The sequence below is a fragment of the Mastomys coucha genome, unplaced genomic scaffold, assembly GCF_008632895.1.
Source record: "Mastomys coucha isolate ucsf_1 unplaced genomic scaffold, UCSF_Mcou_1 pScaffold6, whole genome shotgun sequence".
Classification (NCBI taxonomy): domain Eukaryota; kingdom Metazoa; phylum Chordata; class Mammalia; order Rodentia; family Muridae; genus Mastomys; species Mastomys coucha.
In genome coordinates, this window is record NW_022196912.1 from 24,977,283 (window position 1) to 25,004,425 (window position 27,143).

General features: G+C 47.2%; 1 protein-coding gene across 2 annotated transcripts in view; it reads right to left on the reverse strand.

Annotated features, from left to right (window-relative positions):
* Dpysl5 (dihydropyrimidinase like 5) overlaps positions 1–26,375 on the reverse strand; it is a 90,428-nt gene extending 64,053 nt beyond the window's left edge. Inside the window, exon 1 of one of the 2 annotated variants that reach the window (XM_031355331.1) lies at positions 25,942–26,375. The gene's annotated coding sequence lies outside the window, so the exon portion shown is untranslated. Of the gene's footprint in view, positions 1–25,773 lie in introns of both variants that reach the window. The other variant, XM_031355332.1, reaches the window with a different exon arrangement.
* Positions 26,376–27,143: the final 768 nt, after the last annotated feature.

The following is a 27,143-nucleotide window of genomic DNA, read 5'->3' on the forward strand; positions in this document are numbered from 1 at the left end:
CACTTCAGTATAAACCACAGCCTAGCCTACGGGCAGGGTTGGACCCAGTGCCTCCAACACTGTCCTGACTTCTGCTTCTAGCTATAAGAGGCACAGTCACCAGAACCATCTATGGGGTTCAGCCTTTGGGGATGAGCAAGGCTTTGGAACACCCTCAATCTGCTGCCCTGTCTCGCTGGGATAAAATTGAGGTGAGGCTGTTGAACACACTCACTGTTCATGCATTTGGAGACTTTCTTTAAAAGCAACATTGTAATCGCTTGTAACGTTGTCCCATTTTATTAGACTGTCTTCCTACAGCTGAGGGAGACAACCACTTCACAGAGGAACTGAAAGGAAGAGATAAAAGCTGACAGATACTGGTCTAAACTGGGTGCCTTTCCCAGTCTCCCAGACCAGAGCTGACATGGATGAGACCAACTGTTTATTGATGACAAGGAAGGGGAAGCCTCGTGACATCAGTGTCCTCCCACAGATCTCTATGTTTCCAAGACTGTGTCACCAAGATGCCAAGCCCTTCTATTTCCTCCTGCTGTTGGCTGTTGACAATCATTATGCTTCTCACCTCCCCCGTAACCTCATTAGCACCTGTTCCTACAGCTCTGCTCTTCTCTGCTAAACTACACAAAAGAAGTGCGTTCCTGGCATCTCTCCACAGCCGTGCGTGCCAGCCGTCTGCATGTGGAAGGGTTTGGGACTGAATGGAGTCTGCGTGGATGTGCCGGGTCTTTTTTGGAGAGTCTCCAAAAGGGAAGGCAATTGTAATTTCTGCTCTTTAGCACCATCCATGCTCCTGGCTAATCTGCCCCTCTGCTCTGGTGAAGCCTGCCGATCTAGGCATCGTCTTCTCAGAACAGAAGCCTTGTACAGAATGTTAGCATTGATTTTACTGGATCACCCAGTTTACTCTCCAATCACTTACAACTGCATAGACAAGAGCCCAAATCAGGCTAGCATGTTTATGACACCTCGTAAAGTGCATACAGTGTGTCTTCCTCCTAAGCTTGAACCCCAAATCTCCAGGACTGAGGATGGTACTTAGATATGGAGCCTCTGGGGAGTAATTAGGTTACAAAATGAAACCCTTATGAATGGGGTTAGTATCTTTATTAGAAAAAACAGGGGAGTTCCTCTCCTCCACATGAACTTAAACAACATAATGGCATTTGTCCCCTAAAGCTAGAAATGGAGCCCCCATCAAATACGGAATCAGTGGGTACCTTGACCTCAGTACTCCCAGGCTTGTCAAATCACCAAATCTATGCTTTTATCCTTCTGACAATTTGAACAGACTAGCATCATATGAGACAGAAATGAGCATTATAATTAAATTACTATTAAGGGACAAACTGGGCCTTGAAAGAAATGTCACCTCCTTTAGAGACTTCTGGCCCATGCATTTAACAATAACAAAAATTTTAATCAGACAGCAATTTGTCTGTTCAGGCAAAAGAATTCAGAACACACATCTGTCTCAGGCAGAAATGATAAAAGTGTCACACAATTAAAGCCATTATTGAGACTAAAGCACAGCCCTCCGGAGCTGCACTGATCGTTGGCTGTGCCTTGACTTTCCCTCCAGTCTCTGAACTTCCATCAACAAAGGACTCTCCAGGAGGGGCGGAGCAGTGTTCTCCTGCACATTGAGGCCTCTTAAAGAATTCTAAAATTCATTCAGAAGCAGTGAGGCCTTCAACAGCAAGATGGTGCATATCTTTATGTGCCAACATTTATCTACACAGCTTGCATCCCCAGATTTCCTGATTCTGTGGCTGGAGTCTGTATTTTCTCAGCCAGCCCAGGGTTAGTTCTAAGGGGACAAGCCATGCTACATGGGGGCCTCCTGGGAAGGAGGCAACGCCCTGAGCAAGAGGAAGGGAGGTCTTTCAGAGAAAGCCTCTTCTGGTTCAAAATAGCAACAATTACCGCTATCCAGCAACAGTGTTGCTGAATATCAGAAGCCCCACTGTGGGCGGACGTTCCTAAGGCAGAACTGGCACAAGGAACATCTCGCAGAACAGAGACAGTCAAGGTTAACGCAGAATCGGCGAAGGCGAAATGCACACACCCTGGACTCCTCAAAGTAGGCAGTATTCTGCCAAAGAAATGCCAACCCCAAGCCTGCATTTTGGAATTGTCTACTTCTGTCATCACCTTCTCCAGCTCCCTGTGCCTGTGGAGAGGTGCCAGACAAGGAGAGCCTGCACAGTCTGTCCCACACAGCTGCTGCTCCCCCCCAATGCTGCCCCCCCCAATAGCTCAGCTGGAAGCTGCACAGGCACATGGGTGCAATGGACTCCTTACTGTACAAGGACCTCACCGTGAACTTAGCATTGGCTTTTTAAGGCATTTAAGACATTCCTATTTTTAACAGACACTGTTGGCTCACAATCCTCTTTTGTGAGATTCCCCACAAAAGTGTATGGTGGCTTCTTTTCTTCCCTTGGGAACCCCGCCCACTCTGCAGGGTGTCTCTGACATTTCCTTGATTTCTCACTTTCCCTCAATTTCTCCATTTTCTTTTTATGTGACGATCATTAATAAAGCCTACTGCTGCTTTGCAAAGGGAGGAGAGAAAGAGAGAGGGGGAGGGAGGGAATTTGGATTTGTGGACTGTCACATAATTTGCCCCTGGGACATCAAAACAATAGGCAAGAAGTTCCCAAGGCATTTAAGCCAACCCAACTGCTATCTGGGTGGCACCCTCAAGGGGTGGGGTGAGGCTGGTGCGATTAGAAGCTGGGGTGGCATTAAGTAGTCACCATTTGTCACAGATCAAAAGGCAACCCTCAGCAGTTGTTTTGCACTAAAATGAGCAGAAGCCCTGCATGTATTTCCCTTCTGATGAACACAGAAGAAACAATAAAGCCAGCATTTAGCAGCTTTCTCCCTGGGAGAGCCATTCTCAGCGGGGTTGGGGGCTGGGGGTGTCGTGTGGTGGTAGAGCTTACCTAGGATGTGAGGCTCTTGGTTTGGTCCTGACACTGAAAATCACCAAAAGGAGGGAGTGTTGGGAGGGCTGATAGAACACCCTGGAGCCTCTCAGGAGCAGGATCTTCTTTTGAGTTAAATACATAATAACAAATTAAACCTTCAACAGATCATGACAACCAGAGGGGAAGTTGGCAGCAAGTGGGAAAGGCCCAGTTTAATTGATAAATTAAAAATGGGAAGTTATTGTATACATATGGGTGTATACATATGCCTGTTGGTCTGTGTATACATATGCCTGTTGGTCTGTGTATCATGCACATGACTGGTGCCTAGGAACACTAGAACAAGGAACCAGATCCCCTGGGACTGGAGGTACGGATGGCTGCCACATGGGTGCTAGGAGTCGAACCTCTGGAAGAGCAGCCAGTGCTCCCAATAACTGGACTGTTTCTCCAGTCGCAATATTTTTGTAAGTAAATTGATTTCTAAATTTAAAAAGAAAAAAATAGTGCTTAACTAATATAAAATGGTAAAATTTTATAATTAATTCATAAAATTTTTAGTCAACTATTGAGTAGATTTAAAATGGTGTTTATGGGGCAGGAGAGATAGCTCAGCGATTAAGAGCACTGACTGCTCTTCCAGAGGTCCTGAATTCAATTCCCAGCAACCACATGGTGGCTCACAACCATCTGTAATGAGATCCGATGCCCTCTTCTGGTGTGTCTAAAGACAGCTACAGTGTACTCATATATATACATCTTTACAAATAAAATGGTGTTTATGGGGTTGGAGATATAGCTCAGTGATAGAACATGTGTCTAGCGTACAAGAGGCTCTGGGTTCAATCTCTAGCGCTAAACTAAAATCATGTAGAATAATACTTATGATATACAAGTAAGGCATACAGGTAATGACAGGGAGACTGTGGGCTCAGCAATGTCTTCAACTAAATCCTGGCATCTTCTCTTCAGGGGTAAGTATTCCTTTAGTGTCATGACCAATGGCAACCAGGTGATCAGTAAAGGGAAAAAAGCCCTACTCCTATATTCTGTTTTTCCTGATGTTCCACAAACAAACCTCACATACCATGGGACTGAAGTTGTTCACCAACCCTGGTCCTCTTTTTTTTTTTTTTTTTTTTTTTTTTTAAATAAGCAGGAATCTACAAACCCATTATATGTTAATGAGAACTCATTTTCTTATTATCCGGGTGTTAGCATTTTGTCTTGGCTCTGCCCCACAATTACCTGGCAACAGCCAAGTGTGCCAGACTCACTGTAAAAGGGGCTGCTTGCCCCCTCTGCTCTCTCTTGCTTCCTTGCTCTCCCTCTGTCTTCCTGTCCCTTCCCCCTCTCCATTCCCCTCCCCGCTCTCTCCACCTGCTTACGGCCAGCCTTTACTCCTCTCCTCTCCTCTCCTCTCCTCTCCTCTCCTCTCCTCTCCTCTCCTCTTCTCTCCTCTCCTTTCCTCTTCCCTTCCCTTCCCTCCCCCTGCCTTTCTCTGCCTCTACCACCCTCTAACTCCCCTCCCCATGCCCTGAATAAACTCCATTCTATACTACACCGTCCCATCATCCTGTGGCTGCTCCTGCACAGGTGCCCCCTTCCTTCTCTCTTTATTTTTATAAAACACAATACCAGGTACCCACTAGACCCTTCTGAAATGTGCCGCATGCTTGTCCCCATCACTGTTCCCAGATACCTGGACTTTTCCAGGAGCTGGCTTGAGTGACAGGCCTGATCTGGGTCAGTTGGGAGAATGTTCTGAGGGATCCTTCAAGCAAAACTTCTCGATGGGGAGAGGAGCTGGGAAAGATCAATCAAGGGATAGCTCTTCTGAGTCTCAGTCACCTACATAGTTAGCTGGGAACCTGGACACCCGGGATCTGGTCATGAAGGAACACCAGGCAGGCAGAAGAAGACAACCTGGACACATCAAGTATAAAGAAGTTGCATCAAATTTTATATCCAACACTCTGGTCCTTTGCAGCCATAAACTTATTTACAGTCCAGACTGGCTAACAAAGAACCCTGTTGATATCCCCCAGGCCCTCTTTCACTAACCTGGGAACCAGGGAAGAGATGAAGTAATAAGTCACTCAGGAAGGCCAGTGTGAATCCAAGGGCACCAAGTCCTTAACAGGCTAAAATCAAGTAAGAGATTTTAATCCTCCAGGATTGGCCTGGCTCAGTGAAGCTAATGAGCTAGCAGCAGCAGTGTGCTGAGGACAGGAGCTACATTCCCAAGGATTAGATGTAAGCTGGTGGGAAGAGGTGGGATCACAGAGCACTTGTCCAGTATGGTTAGCTATAAGGCATGGGAGAGAAATTGGCAGCTGTCAGAAGCCAGAGTTCAAGATGCTCGGGCGCTCTCTCTCTCTTCTCTCTCTCTCTCTCTCTCTCTCTCTCTCTCTCTCTCTCTCTCTCTCTCTCTCTCTGAGTGTGTGTGTTTGTTTGTTGGGGGTAGTGTGGAATAGACTGGGACAGTTCACTGTGTGCCGATGCCCCATGGGTACCTTGCCCATCTTGGGCACTACCCTGCACATGTAGGCAGACACTGGCTCTTTCTAAGTATTCTCAAGAAATGCAACTGTATTGAAACTGCACATTCACAAACATGGTCCCCCAGGTCCTAGAGAAGGGCTGATAGAGGTGTGTAAACATGGGGGACAAGGACAGTAGCCCCTTGCCTGAGGCTAACTGGAGAACACCTAACACCAGGGACCAGCAGTCACTGCCACGATCCCCTCCCCACTCTCTGGCAGATTCTTTAGCTCTGCTGAGCTCTCCAAGGCCCCAGACAGCTGTCTACAGACCCCAGAAAGAATTTCAGCAGCACCCTCTGAAAGAAGCAGCTGCGGCTCAAAGACCCCCAGAATGGCTGCTTCCCAGAATGCCAGCCACGGCGTGGAGGGACAGATGTCCCAAGCTAGGAGGGAACAGGCAAAGACTCTTCTCAAACTGAGACCTAGTTCTGAATGATGGCAGGAAGTCATAAGCAGGAACAACAACAACAAACAACAACAAACAGGTTTGGAGAGATGGCAGAGCACTGGCTGCTCTTTTAGAAGACCCAGGTTCAATTCCCTGCACCCACAGGGCAGCTCACAACTGTTTCTAACTCCAGTGGAACTCCAGTCCCAGGGGATCTGGCACCTTCAGACAGACAGACAGACATGCAGGCAATACATTAATGGATATATATATGTAAATATTTATATGTATATATCCAAGTTTTCCAGGCGACCTTATAAAAATCTAGATTTAGACTGAAATGGAATATGAAAAGGAAAAGCATTTTTTTCTCATTTAGACTGAAAATTAGCATGAGCGAACTATAGCCATATGCAATACATGCAAACAATAGTAGAGGGACAAGCTAGACATGAACACACGAATATAGTATGACTCCATTAATATAATGATCGAACCAGGCAAAAGTGAACTAGAAATATGTGAACTTAGGCATATGTGGTCAAATGTGAAGAAAAATTGAGGCACAATGACCAGTGAAGTCAGGATAGTAGTTGTCTCTATTGAGTGGGGGAGGGGACTGTGGTGGTGGTCTCCTCAAGACCTCCTGTACCATACCTGGCTGTGAATGATGCAGACGTCAGCTTTGGACTCATCATTCAGTTGCATGTGTATTTTCTGACTTCTTATATATAATTCATTAAACATTTAAAATGTAAAACAAACAGGAATCAGGATGGCGCCCATCTTAGATAGATGTAAACAGGAAGCGAGTAAAGATGTCAAGGCCCCAGAGGGTGTGCGAGGGGGAAATGGAGTGGGTTCCAGCGTGAGGTAGAGCCAGGAGCATCAGACTGGATGTCCGAGCATGTGGCTGTGGCTATCAAGCGACATCAACACGATCAGTATATACTAACTCTTGAACCCCTTTGCATGTCAGCCTCAATAACTCTTATGAGGTAACCGGAGTGACTCTTGCTGTGGCTGAGGAGAGGCAAGTGAAGTCCTAGGAACCAGGTTGCAGTCCCTTGATAGTTGAGCCTTACTGAATTCACTTTCTCCTTCTGAGAGAAATGAAGTTGCTGACTACATGCTGACGTGGCAGCACTCTGCATGTTGGCCATAAGAACAGCCAACAGAAATGGACAAGAAGACTCCTCACTGAGAGTCCTGTGGGCCAGTGGTGGGTCAAAGCATTCGTGAGAGGACCACAGCTCGCATTCTCTCATCTTCTGAAAGAGCAGGTTTGGGCCGGGGTGGCAAGAAGGTTCGTAGTCTTGGGTCTAAGAGGTGGGACAGGGATGAGGAAGTAAAGTCTGGGAGTTCAGAGCCAGCAGTAGAGACTCTGAGAGGCCACAGCTCACAGGATGTCAGCAACAGCTAGCACAGAAGCCAATATATGGTCATGGATGAAATCTTTGACTCTTTAGCTGCTTCCATGTCTATGGCAATCAGGCCTGAGGGCGCATGATTTAAGTGTCCCATAGAATAGAAAATGAAACAGCAGAGCTAGGAAGGAATCAAATGTTTTTAGGGAAAGAATGGACAGGGGGACTGTCCATAGTCAGGGTCTGTCTCAAAAATGAAATACAATTTTTTTTAAAAAAAAAAATTTTAAAGCTGCATTTTACTTTCTTTCTTAAAATCCCTTAGATCAGTCAGGGGGTGGCAAGTAACTCATGGGGGTAAGGAGGTGGCAGAGAACAGAGAGCTGACCCCGAGTCTACTCTTAGTATCTGACAAGTCAGGAAACCTGCCTCACTGCTGGCCATGGATATATGCTAATTTCACTTGACAGATAATGTGGTGGTAATGACCAGGCAAGGTCACATGACTTGTGGGAAGGGGCAAGAGGAGGAGTAATTCTAAACAATTATATAAGAATCAAAGATCTGGGCGGTGCTAATGGACTAACACAACAATCCTCTCTTGTGTGGAATGTTTAGGAGACACCTCAAGCCCAGCATGGCACTCAAGCATTTAACTCATTTCTGTCTACTAAATACACATGCCTCATCTGCCCCGGGGAGCTCAGGAGCCACCCCCAATGCCTCTCTGAACAATGACACTGCTCTTACATAGTTACACTCTAATTGGTGCCTGGCTCTCTACACGGCTCTGATACTGAGCCTGCTAAGTCGCCTTCCAGATTACAGAGGCAGGGGGTTAGAGTCTGATGGAAACACCCCCACCCGGCCCCTCCCCTCCCCTCCTCACCCTCTGTGTTTGGATACCTGGTCCCTGATATCCAGGATGGTGGCGCCCTTTGGGGAAGTTGTGGAACCTTCAGGAGGTGGAAATTCTAGAGAACTGGGTCACTGTGCGATGGGCCTTGAAGGAAGCAGCATCCTGCCTGAGCAGTTGGCTTCCTGAAATGTGAGAGCTTGCAGCCTCGTGCTCCACTGCCCCACACCCCACCATGCCCTTGCCCTCATGCCAGACTATGTAAGCCCAAATAAATTTTTCTTTCCCTTGCTTCTTTTGGGTATTTTTTATCATAGTAGAACAATAAGCAACACACGAGGTGGCTGCATATCACATGACATCACTGTACAAGGTGACAGATAGCACCGACAATCAGAAGTTTATAGTAGGAAGAACTGCACAGTCAGACATTTCCTATTGAGATGGGAGCCGGACAAGCCATGCCAGCACTGAGAAAGATGGGCACACACTTAGCTCTGACTGGAGGGGAGGACCCTTCTCTCAGAAATGCTTCTGCGTGGAAACTTGGTGGTTGTTTAGCTTCCCAGGATGTGGGAGAGGCTGCGCAAGTGAACTCCAGACAGGAGCGTCAGAAACCATTTGGCTCTGTGCTTTCAACAGCTGGTGCATGTCAAGTACAGGAATGTAAAGGGTGGGGACATATCCTCTGAGCACATGTGAGTTGTCCCCTAAACATGGCTTGAGAGGGTAGTCAAGACTCTGAGAGCATCAGGAAGGTTTGCCAATCCATGTCCTGAGCAAAGAAGTAACATTATTATAGTTACATTGTACATGAAAAAATAAAGTGGACCAGAAGAAACCATAGAGTGTATTATTTATAAACTTAACTGAGATTTTTCACTGCATAACCCAAAAACAGAAAAATAAGATTGGTTTAGCTAAGACTTATATGATACAGGGAAACTGTAATACTGCAAAAGATACAACAAATGACTTTCCATAAAAATGAATCAAAACTGGCCCTGACTGGTTTCCAACATGTAATCAAGGACTAACATTTGCAATTTATAGGACTGCTTGTAAATCTTCAGAGAGACAGAAATGCTCCAATAGAGAAAAAAGGTGAAGAATATGAGCAGCCAAGCTATTGGGAGAGGGGGTACATATGGCTAATAAGAAAATGAAAAGATGTTCACCTTTATTAATATTCAAAGAAATGCAAATCAAGATGAGCTTCCATTTTACACCTGTCATGATGGCACAGAGGAAAAGAAACAATGCCCAGAGTGCACGAGAAAAGCAAGTTCTACAACAGGCATGGGGACACACACCTTAAATCCCAGCACTTGGGTGGCAGATAGAGTGGATCATGAGTTTGAGGTCAGTCAGAGCTACACAGCAAGTTCAAGACTGTCTGAGCTACACACACACCATACACACACACACACACACCATACACACACACACACACACACACACACACACACACACAGGTACACATACATGAACACATGCATGCAAACACACATGCATGCAAACACACATGCATGTGTGCCTTCACATACATTTGCATGCATGTGCGCACACACATATTTTAATGCACACACACACACACACACATATAAAAAGGGGAGGATGAGCAAGGGGCAATATGGACAAAGAAAAATAATATATAAGTATGGAAATGTCACAATGAAAAATTATTTTGAATGCTAACTAAAACATCTTAATTTTCAAAATAAAGCCTGAGAATCAGGGATGTCGTCCATTGGATAGAGCGCATGCAGAAAGCCTTGCGTTTGACCCTCAGAATTGCACAAAACTAGGCATGGTAGCATATGCTTGTAATACCAATGCTCAGAGGAAGTGAGGACAAGAGAGTCAGTCTGAAGTTCAAAGCCCTCCTAGGTGACATAGTGAGTTTGAGGACAGTTGAGGGTGACATGGGACCCCTCTCAAAATAATTTGTAAAAATTATATATATAACATACATAGCAAATTATATAAAAATTGGGGAGGCATTGTTGCAGTGAATACAGCCTCACTTCACTATTTGGTTTTGCGGGAATTCTTACAATCTTGTGTTATAGCATTAGGATGATTGAGAACCAACTGGAAATGTCCACTTTGGTATCTTGGTGGTCCCCATAAGCATCATGCTCTGCCTCTGCAGGGCTCTAGTTCCCAGGTCCCCAGCTTAGTGAAAGTCACCCTCACCCTGCCTGGCCCTGGGACTGAGTCAGCAGCAAAACATCACCATCAATGAAAGAGTAAAATGATAGAGACATCTCAGTTAGCAGTATCGAGTGGCCCCCTTTCTCCATTGTACTTCTTGAAACCTGCCCCCACCCGCCTATCCACCGCACAAGTAGCATCTTCCTCCATGGCTGTGAAGGAGACACCGCACCAGCCTACCTGGCTGCTGCCCTCCTTGAACAAATGGGGGAAGAGGTAATTAGTAGAATGGAGTTCTAAGGCTTTGCCTAGGATCTGAGCCTGAAAAGGAGAGCCACCTTACAGTGTTCCAGAGCCTTCCCTTCCAGACAAGGGCAGGGTTCTAAAGATGTGTTGAGCATGAATGTGCTACATTAAGTAAGATGAATGTGTTATACCTTGAAAGCCAGTACAATGTGGAGTAGAGATGTGGCTGTCTGGATGTGTAACTTACCCATACCAAACACCAGCACTTCCTGTCCTTCACTGTTCCTGCGGGGAGAGATGTAGTGCTGAACCGATGGTCAGACACTCCGAGATTCTTTCTTATCAATAAGTGTTTATCCCCACTGACCTCCCAGAAGAGCTGGCCAGTCTTCTTGGTGCCTGGTCCCTGGCAGCTGCTTTCTGACCCCCAGGACATCCTGGACTGAGGCTAAGGACAAGTTCAGAATCTAACACACTGAGATTCCAGACTGGGATACCTGCTGTTAGACAAGTCCTGATATAGTGCTATACAATTCTTGTCCTGACAGTCAGACCCCAGACCCTTAGTCATGTGTTGATTTCCTGGCCCTGGGTCTGGTTGTACACGGCTCCTAGTGTCTTAGTTCCTGTGAGGTGGCATGCACTGCCTGGTTGGTACCATTCCCTCCTGTGGGGAGATGAGGCCTGCCTGTCTGTCTGGAGAACTTCTGTTGGCTCTCTTTCCTGACTCAGCTGCTTGCCTCCCTTCCTCCCTGCACCTAAGCAATCATCACTGCTCTTATCACCATTCTGATGACCCACCTGATTTCATACCACATGCCTACCTAGGTTATCTACCAGCTGTTCCCCGCCCCACTCTCACTACAGGTGCTCTTCCAGCTGTCCCCCTCCCATCACAGGTGTTCTTCCCAGCTGTCCCTCTCCCATCACAGGTGCTCTTCCAGCTGTCCCCCTCCCATCACAGGTGTTCTTCCAGCTGTCCCCCTCCCATCACAGGTGCTCTTCCCAGCTGTCCTCCTCCCATCACAGGTGTTCTTCCTAGCTGTCCTCCTCCCATCATAGGTGCTCTTCCCAGCTGTCCTCCTCCCACCATAGGTGCTCTTCCCAGCTGTCCCCCCATCACCACAGGTCCTCTTCCCAGCTGTCCCCTTCCCATTACAAGTGTTCTTCCCAGCTGTCCCCCCCATCATCACAGGTGCTCTTCCCAGGAGAGGGATGCTGTTCCAGTGTTTGTCACCTGTTATCCCTTTACCCCACGCCATCTATCCCAGGCCTGGCTTGTCCCAGTTGGCCTTATTTTGTTGAGGTAATCAAGTGATCTATTGCCACTCTGAAAACCGACAGAATGAGATCAGTTTCAGCATTAAAATGTTTTCATCTCTTTTAAAAACACTTAAAAAGTGGCACATTTAACAGGATATATATATAAAATCTATACAATGAAAAGTTATAGTATTTGAACCTGAAATTCAAGAAAAATGAAATGGAACACAATGCTTTGGGGGATTTTAAAGACTTCCTAGCAAGGAGTCAGTTCTCCCCAGGAGGATCACTAGATCTACCCCATTGCAATCAAAGCCCCAATGGGGCCATTTGTAGGTAGTGATAAACTGACTGGGAGGGCACACTAGGTTCAAGACCTACTATAAAGCTACAGGGCCAGGCAGTGTGGTACCAGGGTGAGAGCCAACAAACATGGCAAGATCCAGAAGCAAGCCTAGGAACAGAACCTCCTGTGGAGGGCTGACAAAGATGCTGAGGTTCTAAAGGAATAAACGAACTCTAGCAAACAGGGTACATCAACCTGTCAAAAGATTATAAGCTATGCTCTCCCGGGGCCTGTTCCACAAAGCAAGGAAAATCTATGATTATGGAACACCATTCTTTATATCAACAAATCCACCCCCAAAAGGCAAGTAGTCAAAATAATAAACTCTGAAAAGTTTTCTAAAAAGCCACCTCAAGTAGAAATTCTAACTGTGGGACAGAATTATTCAAGTATAAGGTAAAAGGCCTCCCAAAGGAAAAAAAAAAAAAAAAACCCTCAAAACATCAAGGGAAATATCCTAGAGTGTATTTAAGATGGGAGATTGTTAAAGACGACTACCATAGTAAATACTAAACATGCGCTATGTCAGGGCTCTGTCGTCAGAGTGGAGAACGGGGTGCCTGTTGACAGAAGTGACATTTCACTCAACGAGGAAAATGTTAGGCGTACGTAATCAACAGAGGCATAACTAGCTATTCTTCAGGAAGAATATTAAATTTGCATCCCACCTTACAATATACACAGAGTCTGTGACCCATGTGAGTGTAAAACACAAAACACTAAAAATACTAGAAGATAAACAATCATAAAACAACTCACCCGACCAAAGAGCAGGGGACAGACACTTTCTAACTGAATCTGGAGACCCAGCCATCAAGGGCAGGACAGCCTTCTGATACTGTACACCTTCTTAAACTCACTAAAGTAAAAGATTCCTGTGACTATTAGTGTTAACTGTCAATTTGACAGTCTAGACCAGCAGCTCTCAACCTTCCTAATGCAACCCTTTAATAAAGTTCCTCATGGTGTGGTGACCCCCAACCATAAATTTATTTTGTTGCTACTTCATAACTGTAATTTTGCTACTGTTATGAATTATAATATAAATATCTGATATGCAGGATTATCTGATAGGGGACCCCCATGAGGGTCGGGACCCACAGGGTAAGACCCACTGGTCTAGCATCCCCTGGGAAATGGGCCTGGGCTGTACAAATGGAGAAAAGAAACTGCACACACAGTTATTGCTTGCTTCTGACTGCAGCTGGGATATGACCAGCTGCTTCAGGTTCCAGCCACCTTTTGTCCCGACCTTGAAGTGTGAGCTCAAACAGCTTCTCCCTTGGTTCCTTTTGTCAGAATACTTTATCACAGCCACAGGAAAATAAACTGAGACAGAGCTACAGAAATAAAGTCACTAAATAAATGGTTTAAATGGCCTGGGTAAACATGTGCTGTTCATGTGACAGCTCTGGGCTCTTACATACTGACCGGAAAAGCACGTGCCAACAAGAGAAAAGGTGTGAGACAATGCACAGTGGAGCTGTGGTGGTCTGAATATGCTTGGCCCATGGGGAGTGCTTCTACTAGGAGGTGTGGCTTTGGAGTGGGTGTGGCCTTTGAGTGGGTGTGACCTTGGAGTGGGTGTGGCCTTGTTGGACTTGTGTGGCCCCGTTGGAGGAAGTGCATCACTGTGGGGGGGTGGGCTGGCTTTGAAGTCCTATGCTCAAGCTGTGCCCAGTGAGGAAGAGAACCTCTTCCTAGCTGCCTGTAGAAGAGAGACTGCTCCTGGCTGCCTTCAGATCAGGATGTAGAATAAAGTCTTGGCTTTTGCAGCGCATGTCTGCCTGCATACTGCCACGTGTCCCTCCACGATGGTAATGGACTGACCTGCTGAAACTGTAAGCCAGCCCTGGTGAAATGTTTGCCTTGGTCAGGGTGTCTCTTCACAGCAATGAAACCCTAAGTCAGAAGCGAATCCAATCGTCTGACCTCTGCAGCTGTCAAGGGCATGTGAGCAGAAGTAACAAAGAGGTGATTCCTGACATTACCAGGAGTTGAGAGTGTGGTTTCAGGCTGAGGACAGGCACTGCTGATGGAGATGTCAAGTGTTGCACCTTTCTGGAAAAGTCAGGAAAGATCTCTATTAAGATTTCTGAGGGGGCTGGAGAGACGGCTCAGCGGGTAAGAGCACTGACTGTTCTTCCGGAGGTCCTGAGTTCAAATCCCAGCAACCACATGGTGGCTCACAACCATCGGTAATGGAATCTGATGCCCTCAAACACCAATGCATATAAAATAAAAATAAATAAATTATTTAAGAAAAAAAAGATTTCATGGGTCTGAAAGACCCATGGCTCTACCCCTAGGACTTTAAGCACAGAAACAAAGCCATTGGAACCTGAAGAGACAGCTACAGCGATGGCTGCAGCAAGGCTGCTGGTGGTCAAACTCAAACAACCAGAAGCAGATGGGATGCCCATCAGTGGGCAACCATTGGATAAACTGTGGTGGTTATTCATAGTGTGAATGTTCTATCTGTCAATAAGATCTCTACCAGACCAAGCTGCATTTCACTTAAAACGGAAACCCAGCACAGTCACCTGTGACATCTGCACACAAATGCACAACAAAAATGATCTACCCCATACCTTTATGTACATACATCGACACACGCAGGGAGTGAATAGGGACCGAGACACTCCATGGTTACTTCAGGGTGGGGTGGTCATGTTTACTGAGTCAAAAGGAGAAGATTCTTTTTTTTTTTTTAAAGAAAGAATACTAACTACTAAAACAATGAACCTAGGGCTGGAGAGATGGCTCAGGAACTGAAAGAATGTACATGTATATACACATAATTTAAAAATAAAATAAATCTTGAAAAAAACACCAAACCTCCAAAATTGGAGCGAACCTTGTGTGTGTGTGCATTTGCACAGTGGGTGCATGAAAGCCGGTCAGCTCGCAAGGCTGATGGTGGCTATCCTAGGGCAATGGCAGCTCACCAACTTCCTGATCTCTCCCTTTCTTGTGATATTTTCTTACAGCACGGTCGTTACATGATGACTGCGTGACTTGCTCACCCTTTCCAGTCTTCTGGTTTTGAGCTCAGACCGTATGTTTTCTATGCTGTCATCCAGTTATCTCCAGAAGGCGCTGGTTCCAGGGTCCCCCTTGCCCAGGACGTTAAATTCTGAGGATGCTCGAGGTACTTATTAATGAATGGTCTCATAGTCCTAAAGGATGCTTACACATTCTCCTGTATACTTTAGACATTCTCTGGCTGGCAAGATGACCCAGTGGGGAAAGGTGCTGGCTGCCAAGGCTGATGACCGGGAGTTCAATTCCCTTGGATCCACGTGGCGGAAGAGAACCACCAGTGCGAATTGTCCTCTAACTTCCATAGGCACCCCTTACCCTCACACACTAAATAAGTACATAACAACAAAATAAGTATTTCCTAGATCACTTATGATCCCATAATATAATTTTAACACCCCTTAAGTAGTTGTTAGATTTAGGAATCGATGGTGAAGTGTGTATATGTTGAATACAGACACAGTCTTCAGTTGGCTGAATCTCAGGATGTAGGGTTAGTTATACTTAATGTCTAGTTCACATAGCAACACTGCAATGAATGAGGGCCACCGTGTTCGGAGAGGTTAAGTGGCTTGCCCCACAGCACACACATGAATGACAAACATGGTAAGGCAAGATCTAAGCATGAGCCGGGCAGTGGCAGCACATGCCTTTAACCCCAGCACTTGGGAGGCAGAGGCAGGTGGATTTCTGAGTTCGAGACCAGCCTGGTCTACAGAGTGAGTTCCAGGATAGCCAAGGGCTACACAGAGAAACTGTCTGGAAAAACCAAAAAAAAAAAAAAGAAAAGAAAAGAAAAAAAAGATCTAAGCATGAGGACACACATGCCTTCAATATCCTTGATGGCAGGGCTCAAATGGATACTACGAGGTCACTGCCTTCCAGAATCTCATGACCACTAGCACTTAAGTCGATGGTGACTCGGGGGACAAGGGACTGTGTTATAGACATCTCAGTGATGCTGTGTGTGTTAACACTGCCTGCCCACTTGGGTCCTTGTAAACAGTCACTGACTACTAATTAGCTTTGAATACACACACACACACACACACACACACACACACAAATTACATTTTCCAGGCTAGATTTTCTTTTCTATATAGGGACTTTCTTGTGGCCCATACCAATTATAATTTATATGTCATAAATGCTCTGATGACCCCAAGGTCAGCCTAAATGTACAACAACACAAAAATCACTACATCTTACCTTGGAACAAGATTCTATAATCAAGGAGAAGCCACGTGTTTTGTGTTATTTGCTAGTTATAAGACCTAACAAAGGTTCCCAAGGGGAAGAGAAATGTGTGGCGTTATTTTACTACAAGTCCACAGGAAATAAAAACTTTGATTGTATGCACGGGATTTTCTTAAACATACACAGACACTAACATAGATATTTTCTGAACTTGTCTACGCACCGTCACTGGGTTTAATTCACAGGGAAAGGAGGTGGGTGAATGCGGTCTAGACTCAGGGCAATGGCTGGGCATGTATAAATTAACGTAGATGAAGCCTAGAGCTGCTTACATTCCACCTCTCGAGCCCACTCTTCATGTCTAGCATCCTTGGACTCTGGAGAGCAGATAGATGCCAGTAAGGAAGAGCCAAGGAAAACACAGACAGTGTAATAGCTGTGGTCTTAGCTGCTTGGAATCTAATCACTCTGGTTATCTGTCTCCCTCTTCTCTACTGCCCAAGTCTTTGCCAGTCAAGTCGATCCCACCAGCTTCTCAAACCCATGGGCACCTCATACCAATCCCTTTGGCTTCCAAACCCATCCCAGCACCAGGTCAGGGAAGCCATAGGTTGGAAACCTGCAGCCAAGAAGGTCCTCTTGGCGGGGGCCCTATAATCATGCCATGTATTCGCTCTTCGCAGCCAAGCACTGCCAGCTGCAGGCGCTTCACAGAAGGCAGCTGAGCATCCTCCCGCTGCCACCTCCATATCTGCTTTGTTATGGTTGAGACACGAAGTGTTCTCCGCAAGAGGCTCACTTGTTGAAGGCTTGGACCCCCAACAATGAACTGCTCCATGGTGGGGCTTCGGAGACATGATTGTACATCAATGACCCATCAATGCATGGGTTCATAATTTGATGGCATTATTGGGAGGTGGGTGGAGACTAAGAGGTGCGTCTGATTGAGAAAAGAGGATCACTGGGAGCAGGCCTTCGATGGATGCTCTTATCCCATCATTCCCCTATGTTCTCTGTCGCTCTGCTGAGGTGAACAGCTTCCCCCGCCATGTGTTCCTGCTGCCACATATTCTGTCTCACCACAGGCCTAAAGCAAATGGAGCCAGCCCACCACAAACCGTCTGAAACCATGAACCAAAGCAAGCCCATCCTCCTTAAAGCTGAGCTACTTAGATGTCAGTCATCGGCCCATCATCTACTCGATGAACTGTGGGATTTGCTCGAGGTGTGTACAAAAAGAGGTCCAGATGGGCTTCTCCTCTCCCTTTTCTTTAGCTAGAGCCTAGGTCCTCACACACGACAGGCAAGCCCTCAACAGCTGAGTTATACTCCAGCCTTAGCACACTTGGTGGGCAACTATTTAACAGTATGCCACTTCCAAAATGTCTTTAGCTTTTATATTAAAGCCAAAAGGGGGGGGTATGTACTGTGAACAAGAGTAGAGACATTGCAGTACTGTTAGGGATGAAAACATGGGACCTCCATGGCCACAAATGGCCAAGTACGATACAGTTCTATTTGTATGAAATGCCAGGAATGGACAAACCACACGGACAGAAGTGGCTGAATGGTCGCCAGGTGACACAGAGGCAGATAGGAGATGCATGGGGGGTGGAGGGAATGACTGCTGTTGGGCCTGGAGTTTCTTCTTGAGCAACTGAGAATATGGTGGTGTTTTGTGCCAGTCTGTGAACACACTGAAGCCCACAGAATTGCACTCGGGTCAACTTTATGGTATTCACATCACGTCTCAGTCAAGAGAATAAGAAAGCCTTTCAATAGACTGCTGCTCGGGGCCAGGCCCTGGCTCCTGGGCTTTGGGCTTTTCCTTGATTGCTCAGGGTGAACTTTAAGCAGTAGTAGGAAAGTATGGAAGTGCCAGGCTGACCCAGACAAGCCAAGAAAACAGGTTCTGGGACCGGGATGTACGTCAGTGGTCAGGCGAGGAGTAAACGAGGTCTGGGGGGATCAGGAGACGTCAAGCAGAGTGTATGTTGATATGCTTATCTTGCAAAGAAATCATCAAACTATACATTTAAGTGCTTTTTCTGAATATTAGGTTTCACTAAAAGGTAGTGTGTGTGTATGTGTGTGTGTGTTGTATGGTGTGTTTGTGTTTATGTGTGCATATATGTGTGTATGTGTGCATGTGGGTATGTGTCTGTATGTGTGTGTGTGTGCCTGGAAGTACAGCTCAATAGTAGAGCACTTGCTTAGTATGCACAGCCCCTGGCCTCAATCCCTGACATCAAAATATCTACAAACATAAGCAAGCATATGTATGTATATTTTCTTCTTTGATGTTTACTTATTGAGGGGTACATGATTGACAAAGAATGACCACATGGGTCTACGAGACTGGAATTAGGTTGTTTAGCTTGGCAGCAAGTGTCTTCACCTACTGGGCCATCGTAATGGACCACAAACCATTTTAAAGCTTTTGAGGGGAGTACTAAGACTTGAACCAGAGGCTTGTGTATGCTAGATGGGCACTCTACCATTGAGCTACAATCACAGCCCCGACATATGCATTTTAAGTATGTCCTTAGCCATTCTACCTATCTCTCCCAAAGCCACCATTTTATGAATATGCTTTGCTACTTGGGAACTCGGCAAAGTTAAGCCAGTCCAAGTAACTTCACTAAGATGAGAAGGATTCTGCACGTGCTAGAAATAAGTTATTTGATTTTAAAATCTGAGGTGGCATTTGGGTTGCATAGCAAAATGAACGCATCAATCCTTGAGGATAGAAATCTAAATTAGTAAAAAGAGAAAAGAGGGCAGCCTCTGAATCAATAGAGGGCCTTGCTCTGCAGAAGGACAAAGGGAAACACATGACCAGACAAAGGAGAGAGAATAAAGACCCCAGGCCTGAGAAATTCCTGCAAGCCAATGGCAGATTTGAAATCAACAAAGGGACAGACTGGAAATGGACCCTGGTGGGACACAAAGGTGGTGTGATTTAGTGCTGGGTATTGCTAATATGTGGGACACACACACACACACACACACACACACACAAGGCAGTGACAGAACACTGTGCCAAAGCAATGAAACTGGACAGATGTCAGGGGGTGGGAAGTGACAATGCCTGATTCAGGATGCAGAATGCTCTCTTCTCCTCCCTGAGAGAAAATGGCCATTCACAAAACCTTAACTTCATTTAGCTCAAATGACTGCAAATTTAAATGAGGAGTCAGAGGTCTCAGTGGCTGGAAAGATTCCATGAAATATTGTCTGTATCGGTCAGCCAGTTGCTCCATCAGTATCAACTGCACAGTGCTTAACTGACTGGTACTTTGTGTTGAAGACACCTAGATGAGAAAAGCGGAACAAACTCCACTCTAAACATGGCGAAGTATACTTCAGTGCAATCTCAGAGACTACCATTCAACTTACTATGTTTATTTTCGGTTTTCTCTAAACATCTATCTATTTTTATTTCTATGGGTGTGCATTCGGATGTTCCTGGAGGCCAAGCAAGGACTTCGGATCCCCTGAAGCTGGAGTGGATATGTAGTTGGAAGCAGCCCAGTGTGGGTGCTGAGAACCAGCCCAGCCCTCTGCAAGACCAGTAAGCACTTTTAATCACCAGCCATCTCTGTAGGCTCTATTGTTTGTTTTTGAGACAAGGTGTTATGTAGCTGAGGCTAGCCTTGAATTTAATACACCACCTTACTCCTGATTCTCCTGTCTATTGACCAAGAGCTGAAATTACAGGTTGTGTCATGGTACCTGTGGAAATTCTTAGTTTAATATAAACTGTATACCCAGACAGTCAAATTTTGTATCACCACGGTTAGGTACCACATCCAAGCAATGAGTGATGACCTAAGGTACCCAGAACAGATGCCAAGGATGTGGTTAACAAACACCTGCTATCAGCTGGCTATACACAAAGGAGACGTTCCTCAGTAATTCGAACAACTCATCTGATCAGTTGAATAAACAAAAAAACAGGCTGACATCCCCAAGGAAAAGCAAGAAGCAGTTTTAGCTTACGACTGAACTGCTGGCTCCGGCCCACAGTTCTAACCCATCAGCCTACCCTACAAATGACCAGATGTGCCAATTCCCAAGCCAGCTGATAACACAAGCTCTAGACAGACTCCTGAGGTTTGAGCAAAGACGACCGCTTCCTTCTCTGGGTGAGAGATCCTTTATATTTGTGTGGCCTCACTGTAAACTGGGCATAATCAAAGGCTCTCCTGCTATACAGAGAAAGTGCTTTGAACATATTTGGAAAGTTAACAACTCCAGTGAGATCTGTATTTCTTCATATGGTATGCATGTGTGTGTGTGTGAACACATTTGTGTGATATGAACACATATACTTTGGGTGGATATGCATGTGTGAGTGGGCAGTGTGCAAGAGTAAGTGCCAAGTATTTCCCTCAATGGTTCTCTACCTTACTTTCTGAGACAGAGTCCTACTGAATCTGGAGCCCACCATTTCAGCCAGGCTGGCTGGTCAGTGCACCAGGAGTCAACCTGTCTATCTCCTCAGGTTATTAACGACATCCAGCTTTTACATAGATCCAAAATAAGGCCTTCACACTCTCCCAGCAATCACCTCACCAACAGAGCCATCTCCCTAGCCAAAGGGTCTTAGCAGGAAGGCTACAGCTAGTCTGTTCAACATTTCACCATTAACTAAGCGTGGCTGGTCATCTCATCTCTCAGACAACAGCCCTCACCAAAAGGCACTCGAATGCTCCTATGGATGGCACGTATGAGCCAACAGGTTAACCCCACATATAAGCTTAGTTCACCAAACCTGGGATCACTGCACTTCTGGAACATTCCTAAACTCTCCAAGTTCTCAGCTGCTCCAAGCAGCTGTGTGTTACAGACATGGTATTCCTACTATCTGCAAGTGTGGAGCCTCAGAAAGCGATCCTAAGCAGTCTGTGGTCCCACTAGTGAAACGAGCCTGTAGGCACAGATTATGGGGGGCAGCGTGATGTGATGTGTAATGTGTGGGCCAGACATTGCCCTCCAGTCTACACACCCACTAAATCACTTCATCGTCTGGTACACACTGTACCCACCACACTTACAGTTCCTGAAAGACACTCACCTAAGGTAACAACAGATAGGAACCGGCTAAGGGTCTGTTCTCCCCACCAGGACACTAACTCTGAGCCCAGATTCTAGGGACACGTCTCTATGGAAGGAGTTAAGGAAACAAGCGACTGCCAGACCTTCCCAGACTCTAGTGATGCTAAGGGCTAGTCAGTCCACTTTAAATAAACAAGCTTCAAAGACCAAAAAGGAATAAATCATAAACACATCTTCCTGGATTTATCTCGCTAAACTGACAGCAGCTTTCAAACATACATCAAATTCAGAAAATTCATACCTTAGCATTTCAGCCTTTGTCTTCCTGTATAACCTTTTGAAGCAATCTCAATGAATTCTTATTTATTCACTAGCAGTGCAATAAATCAAATATCTGCTCTCTTAAAAAAAATAATGAGCCGGGCAGTGGTGACAAATGACTTTAATCCCAGCACTTGGGAGGTAGAGGCAGGCGGATTTCTGAGTTCGAGGCCAGCCTGGTCTACAGAGTGAGTTCCAGGACAGCCTGGGCTACACAGAGAAACCCTGTCTTGAAAAACAACAACAACAAAACGAAACTCAAGTATTCTTATTTGCTCTCTCTCATACGGCATTAATTTCTTTCTACAGTATTTCACACTGACAAGGCGTTCTGGATGATTTCTCTAAATGATCCCCCACATTTTTCCTGAAACAGTGGTTTATAGAGTTAAAAGGAAAGATATCAGTTCCTATCAGAACCCTGGAAGTTATTTTTATATGAAAAAGAGAGACTGGGTCTCAAATCTTCAAACAGTTTTACGCTTCCTATTTGCCACTGCTTCTCTAAGAGCCGCTTCAAAAGAAAAGTAGCCCTAAGCAGGGCTTGCCTTTGCCTCAAGGATTCGCCCATGGGCTCAGAGGCAGGCTCTAAATCCTGACCAGAGGAGCAGAGGGTAGAGCAAGCTGAGGAGGCAGGATCTCAGAGAGAGGAGAATGGAACCCAGATGAAGGCTACTCCAGGTTTCCAAAGCTAATTTTGGTCAGCTGTGTAAACCCATGTAACCAGACGCATGCAGCCCATGGGGATCAAGCAACTACACAGACCAATGCCAGACTCACCTAGAGGCCATGCTAAAAAACCCCTGGGTTTCCTGGGCCAAGTACAAAATTGGGTAATTAACTGAGGTCCCTGGGTTCATGGAAATGAGAATTAAGGATGGCACCAAAGGAGTCCTTTTCTGGGGTCACTACACACACATCTCTGTTCTTCCATGGTTCTATTTTCTGCGGGTTTCAACGAAGCAGCTGAGGCTGGGGGTGTGTGTAGCTCTCTCTCACTCTCTTCTTGTAGAAGCCAGCTGAACACACTGACACCCCTCATCCACTGACTCCTCCCTAAGGACTGTATTGGGTGTTCTCAGAGCACTTCCATAAGATCAAACCTTCTTGAAAAATCCATAGGATTGGACAATATGGTGACTCAGGCTTATAATTTTGACCCTAGGGAGCCTGAGGAAGGACTGCTGCAAGTTTGAAGCCAGTTTCAACTAAACTGCCTCAAAAAAAAAACAAAAACAAAAACAAAAACCAACCCCATCATAATCCCAGCATAGAGGTACCGACACACATCTTTAATCCCAGCTCTCTGGAAGCAGAGGCAGGTGAATACTCTTTGAAGCCAGCCTAGTCTACACAGTGAGATTCAGGACAGCCAGGGCTACACAGAGAAACACTGTCTCAAAACAAACAAACAAACAAACAAACAACCCAAAACCAACCCAACCCAAACCTCATAGGTTTATTACAAAAAGAACAAAACAATAAAAAGGTCCTCAAAATGCTTCCTTTTGGGAAAAGGAAAAGAAGAAAAGCACTCCTTTGCCAGGAAAAGCTCTCTATTGTCCGATTTGTGGTTTTGCACTGTTGGAATTCTAGTTTTCATATACCTGGATGAACCTATGCAGATATAAATACATGGGGATATATGTACAGATGTGTTTGTGTGTGTGTATGTTTGTGTATGCTTGTGTGTATGTGTGCTGTTTAAGGTTTAATAAAGCTGTAGTTAAACACAGCCTGTGAGCAGCATTCCTGCTAACCTTTGGAGACTAGCTTTTTAAGTTCCAAGAAGCACATTCCCAAGACACCTCGTAAAACCAATGATCTCTAAACTACCCATTTCTTATAGTTAGGTCCTGGAAGAAGCAGTCCTCAGGCGGATGACCACCCACCTCCACCGAAATGACCAGCACTCAGACAATACTTTAATGCAAATGGCTCATCAGTTAACTAGATGGCAAACCTAAAAAACGTCAGTTCTCTATTTTGACATTCAGTCTCTCACTTGGGCCGTGAAACGTGTCTGGTTTGCTTTTGCAAATCAGCGATAAATGAACTTTATGCCAAAGATTCACCTTTAACTTACCAGTCACACAATTATTACCAAAAAAGAAAAAAAAATTAAAAACAAAACAAAACCCAAAAGAATTACGGCTTTTGGCTGTTCACTTATCAGGGCGCTGCAGCTGACATGCCAAGGTGCTTAGACACTCATCAACAGAGAGGGCGTTTAGACTGAAGACCTCTGCTCATCAGCCTTCCTATGGGCAAGCAGCCCCCACCTAAACCATAATCATCCCACTGTAGGTCAGCAGACGGTATGAGTTAAGGCAAAGGATGCCCCTTCGTTTGGGTGTGGTCACCGACAAACGGAAGCTTTGAGTCCCTGGTTCCAAGTTCTAAAACCAAGAGCCGCACCCTTGCCGCGTAATTCCGACCACTAAGGCTTCTCCCCATTTTACCCCAAACCCCATCAGCCCAGAGGGCTCATTTGAAAAGCATAGCAGCTCCTAGACTTGGGCTCAGGCGGTCTGGGCAGACAAAGCCTGCTCTGCACCGCAGCGACCTTCGGCCTCTGGGACTTGCATCCTGTCGTGCTGCTCCGCGCCACTATCTAAACTCGTCAACAGCGTGCGGAGGACAAGAGGCGCTGCTGCCAGCGACACCAGAAGCTGGGGGAGGCGGCTGTCCCTGGACACCACAGCCTGGGGGAAACATGCGACTCCCACTCGGAATTCCCAGGAGCGCCAGGTGCCCTAAGGCAAATCCCAGAGTCAGCACGTGCTCTGAGGTTTCTCGGTGAGCGTTTTCTGCACCACTACACCTCAACACTTGAATTCTAGGGCGGGGGGCCTTGCTTCGACGGCAGGCAGACCCTGCGCAGGCTATTGTTCTCAGGGTCTCCCGGGCGGGAGACGCCCCCGCTCCATCCGCCTCTTGGGCAGCATCTGCCGCTGGGCAAAGCCTTTCAGCTCTGCGCGAACAGGGCGTGCCGGGGGGCGCTGCGGATTACCATAAAATCCTAAACGAGTTCCCTTTGGCGGTTCCAAGCTTAGAAACAAAGCTCCTAGACGAGCCAGCCCAGCCCTTTCGGGGACCCGCCACCCAAGCTCCCTGACCCAGTCCAAGGACCACGCCCAGCCAGAGTCAGGCCAAACAGCGACTGGCCTAGAGCTGGAGTCTTCAGGCGAATACTCGCCCCTCCTCAGCTGCTTCCCTACCCCGATAGAGAACCCCCTTTCATGAGGAGGACCCCCTACCCTGTACAGCCTCAGTCCCCTCCCCACGCCTGTCTACTCTCCCCAAACCCGGGAGGTCTCCACCTTCCCTTCATCTCCCCTCCCCTCTTCATTCTTCAGGGCAGCCTCGCCTCGCGCCACCTGCGCGAAGCTTCAGACCCGCCTCCCACCCAATTCGCAGTCTTTCCCAAAACCACGACCTCCTCCTCTAGATTCGACCACCTGTCCCCACCCATCTCCCCGTTTCTGCTCAAACCCAGGCCTTCACGCCCGTTTGTCCCAGGCCCGGGGCGTCGATGTCCCTCGCCCACCAAGATCGATGCTGCGTGGCAGACTCGGCGACACGGCTCCAGCGGAGGAACCCAGAGCCCCGCCGCTAGGGGCTAGGCAGATGCAAGAGGCCTTTGTGGCTTCGGCAGGTGCCTTTGGGGCCGCTGCTCTGCTTAGGGGCAGAGGATACAAACGGTCGGGGTTTGGACCACGTTAGGCAGATATCAAGCCAGAGGCGAAGGAAATCAAGGACGTACATCTAGGCAGTGGGTGGGAACCAGGGACCGCGGCGATCGTCCAAGAAGAGGGCAGGTCCGGCCACTAGAGAAACACTCCCACCTTTTACTTCCACCATTTACTGCACGTCGACCAGCTACGGCAGCGCGACTACTGGGTGCTAGGCGTGAACCCCTTTAACTTGGCCGCCTCCCGACTCTAGTTATTTGTAAATCTCTCCAGCACACATTAAACGCCTTAGGCGTCGCAAGGCACCGAGCCGAGCCCCGTGGGCGTACAAAGACCCTGACTCGCGCCCCACCTTAGTCCGGATCTGCTCGAATCCTCAACATCTCTTTCAGCGGCTGGGGGAGCCTAGGCGCATCCCAATTCCATCCCCTTTTGTGCGCCTCAGGGAGAAACTGAAAGAGGGGTGGACGCTCCAGCCCGGGAAGATCAAGCCCACCACCCTCCCCTCGCCATCACCCACTCCTCCAGGATGCTGCGATTGTGCGGGTCCGTCGGTCCGTCTCTGGGTCTCGCCGCGGCTCAGTAGCTGCGGATGCACAGGGCGGGAGTGGCTGCTAGCGCGCTCTCTCGGTGGCCGCCTCGCGCGCCTGGAGCTGGAGTCCCGAGTGGCGAGCGGGGGTGGGGACGAGGGTGGGGGCTGGGAGTCGCCTGGGCCAATCACGGATCCGAGGACTCCGCCCCAGTGCTCGCCACCTCGCGCTAGCAGGTTAGGCGGAGGCGGGACCAGCAGCGCCCCGCATCCTCCGCGCGGCCGCTGCCTTTGGGACTACAAATCCCGACAGTCCCCGTTGCAGGCTCAGGGTCCGAGAAGGGACAGAGGGCATGGCCCCAGGACCTCGACAACCCCCAGCCCTCTAAGCGCCATTCTCAGCGTTCCTTCCTGGTCCCATGGTAACTAGCGACACTTCACAAAGCCCCGGCCCTGGGGCGGTATGGCTCGAGTCTCCCGGGAGGGTATGTGGGGCGGCTCCGGAGGACACATCGCCTCCCCTCCCCCTGCAAGACCCCACCCGAGGGGCTGAGACAGTGCGGCGGCGGGGGTCTCTCCGAGGCTGCGGGTCCCCGCTTTGCGCCATCGGGTTAGCGTCCTACCGAGTCTGAGACTGACTGGGATTGCAGACTGTAGAGGGCGAGGGTGATCAGTACAGGAAGACTGTCCTCATAGATCAGGGGAATGGCCACTCTAGGCGCCTCAGTTCGCACCTGCCTTCTCTTGAGGTCTCGAAACCATCGGGGATTTTGTTTTTGTTTTTGTTTTTGTTTTGTTTTGTTTTTTGTCCAGCGCAGCGCTTGGACGTCTATATATCCAGCGTCCAGATCCTATCCTATTTTTGACATCTTTAAAAGATAGTGAAACCTCTGGAAAGTGTATGTGTGTGTTCTAAACTTAGTCCACACCAGCATCACCATCTTTATTTCCTGGCTGCTGTTGTTTTGACGGTCTTGTTAAGTAGCCCCCTGCTAGCTTAGAACTTTCAGTGAGCCTCCTATCTCTGCTTTCCGAGTAGTGGGATTACAGATGTTCACCGCTACACCTGGCCCAGTGTCCCCCTTTTAGTACACACTTGACTTAACCACAAACAATCCTGTAAGTGGAGCAAGAGGACAGTCCTTTTTCCTTAACTAGTGTACGACTCAAGCCTTTCCCTGAGCTCCGTGTTA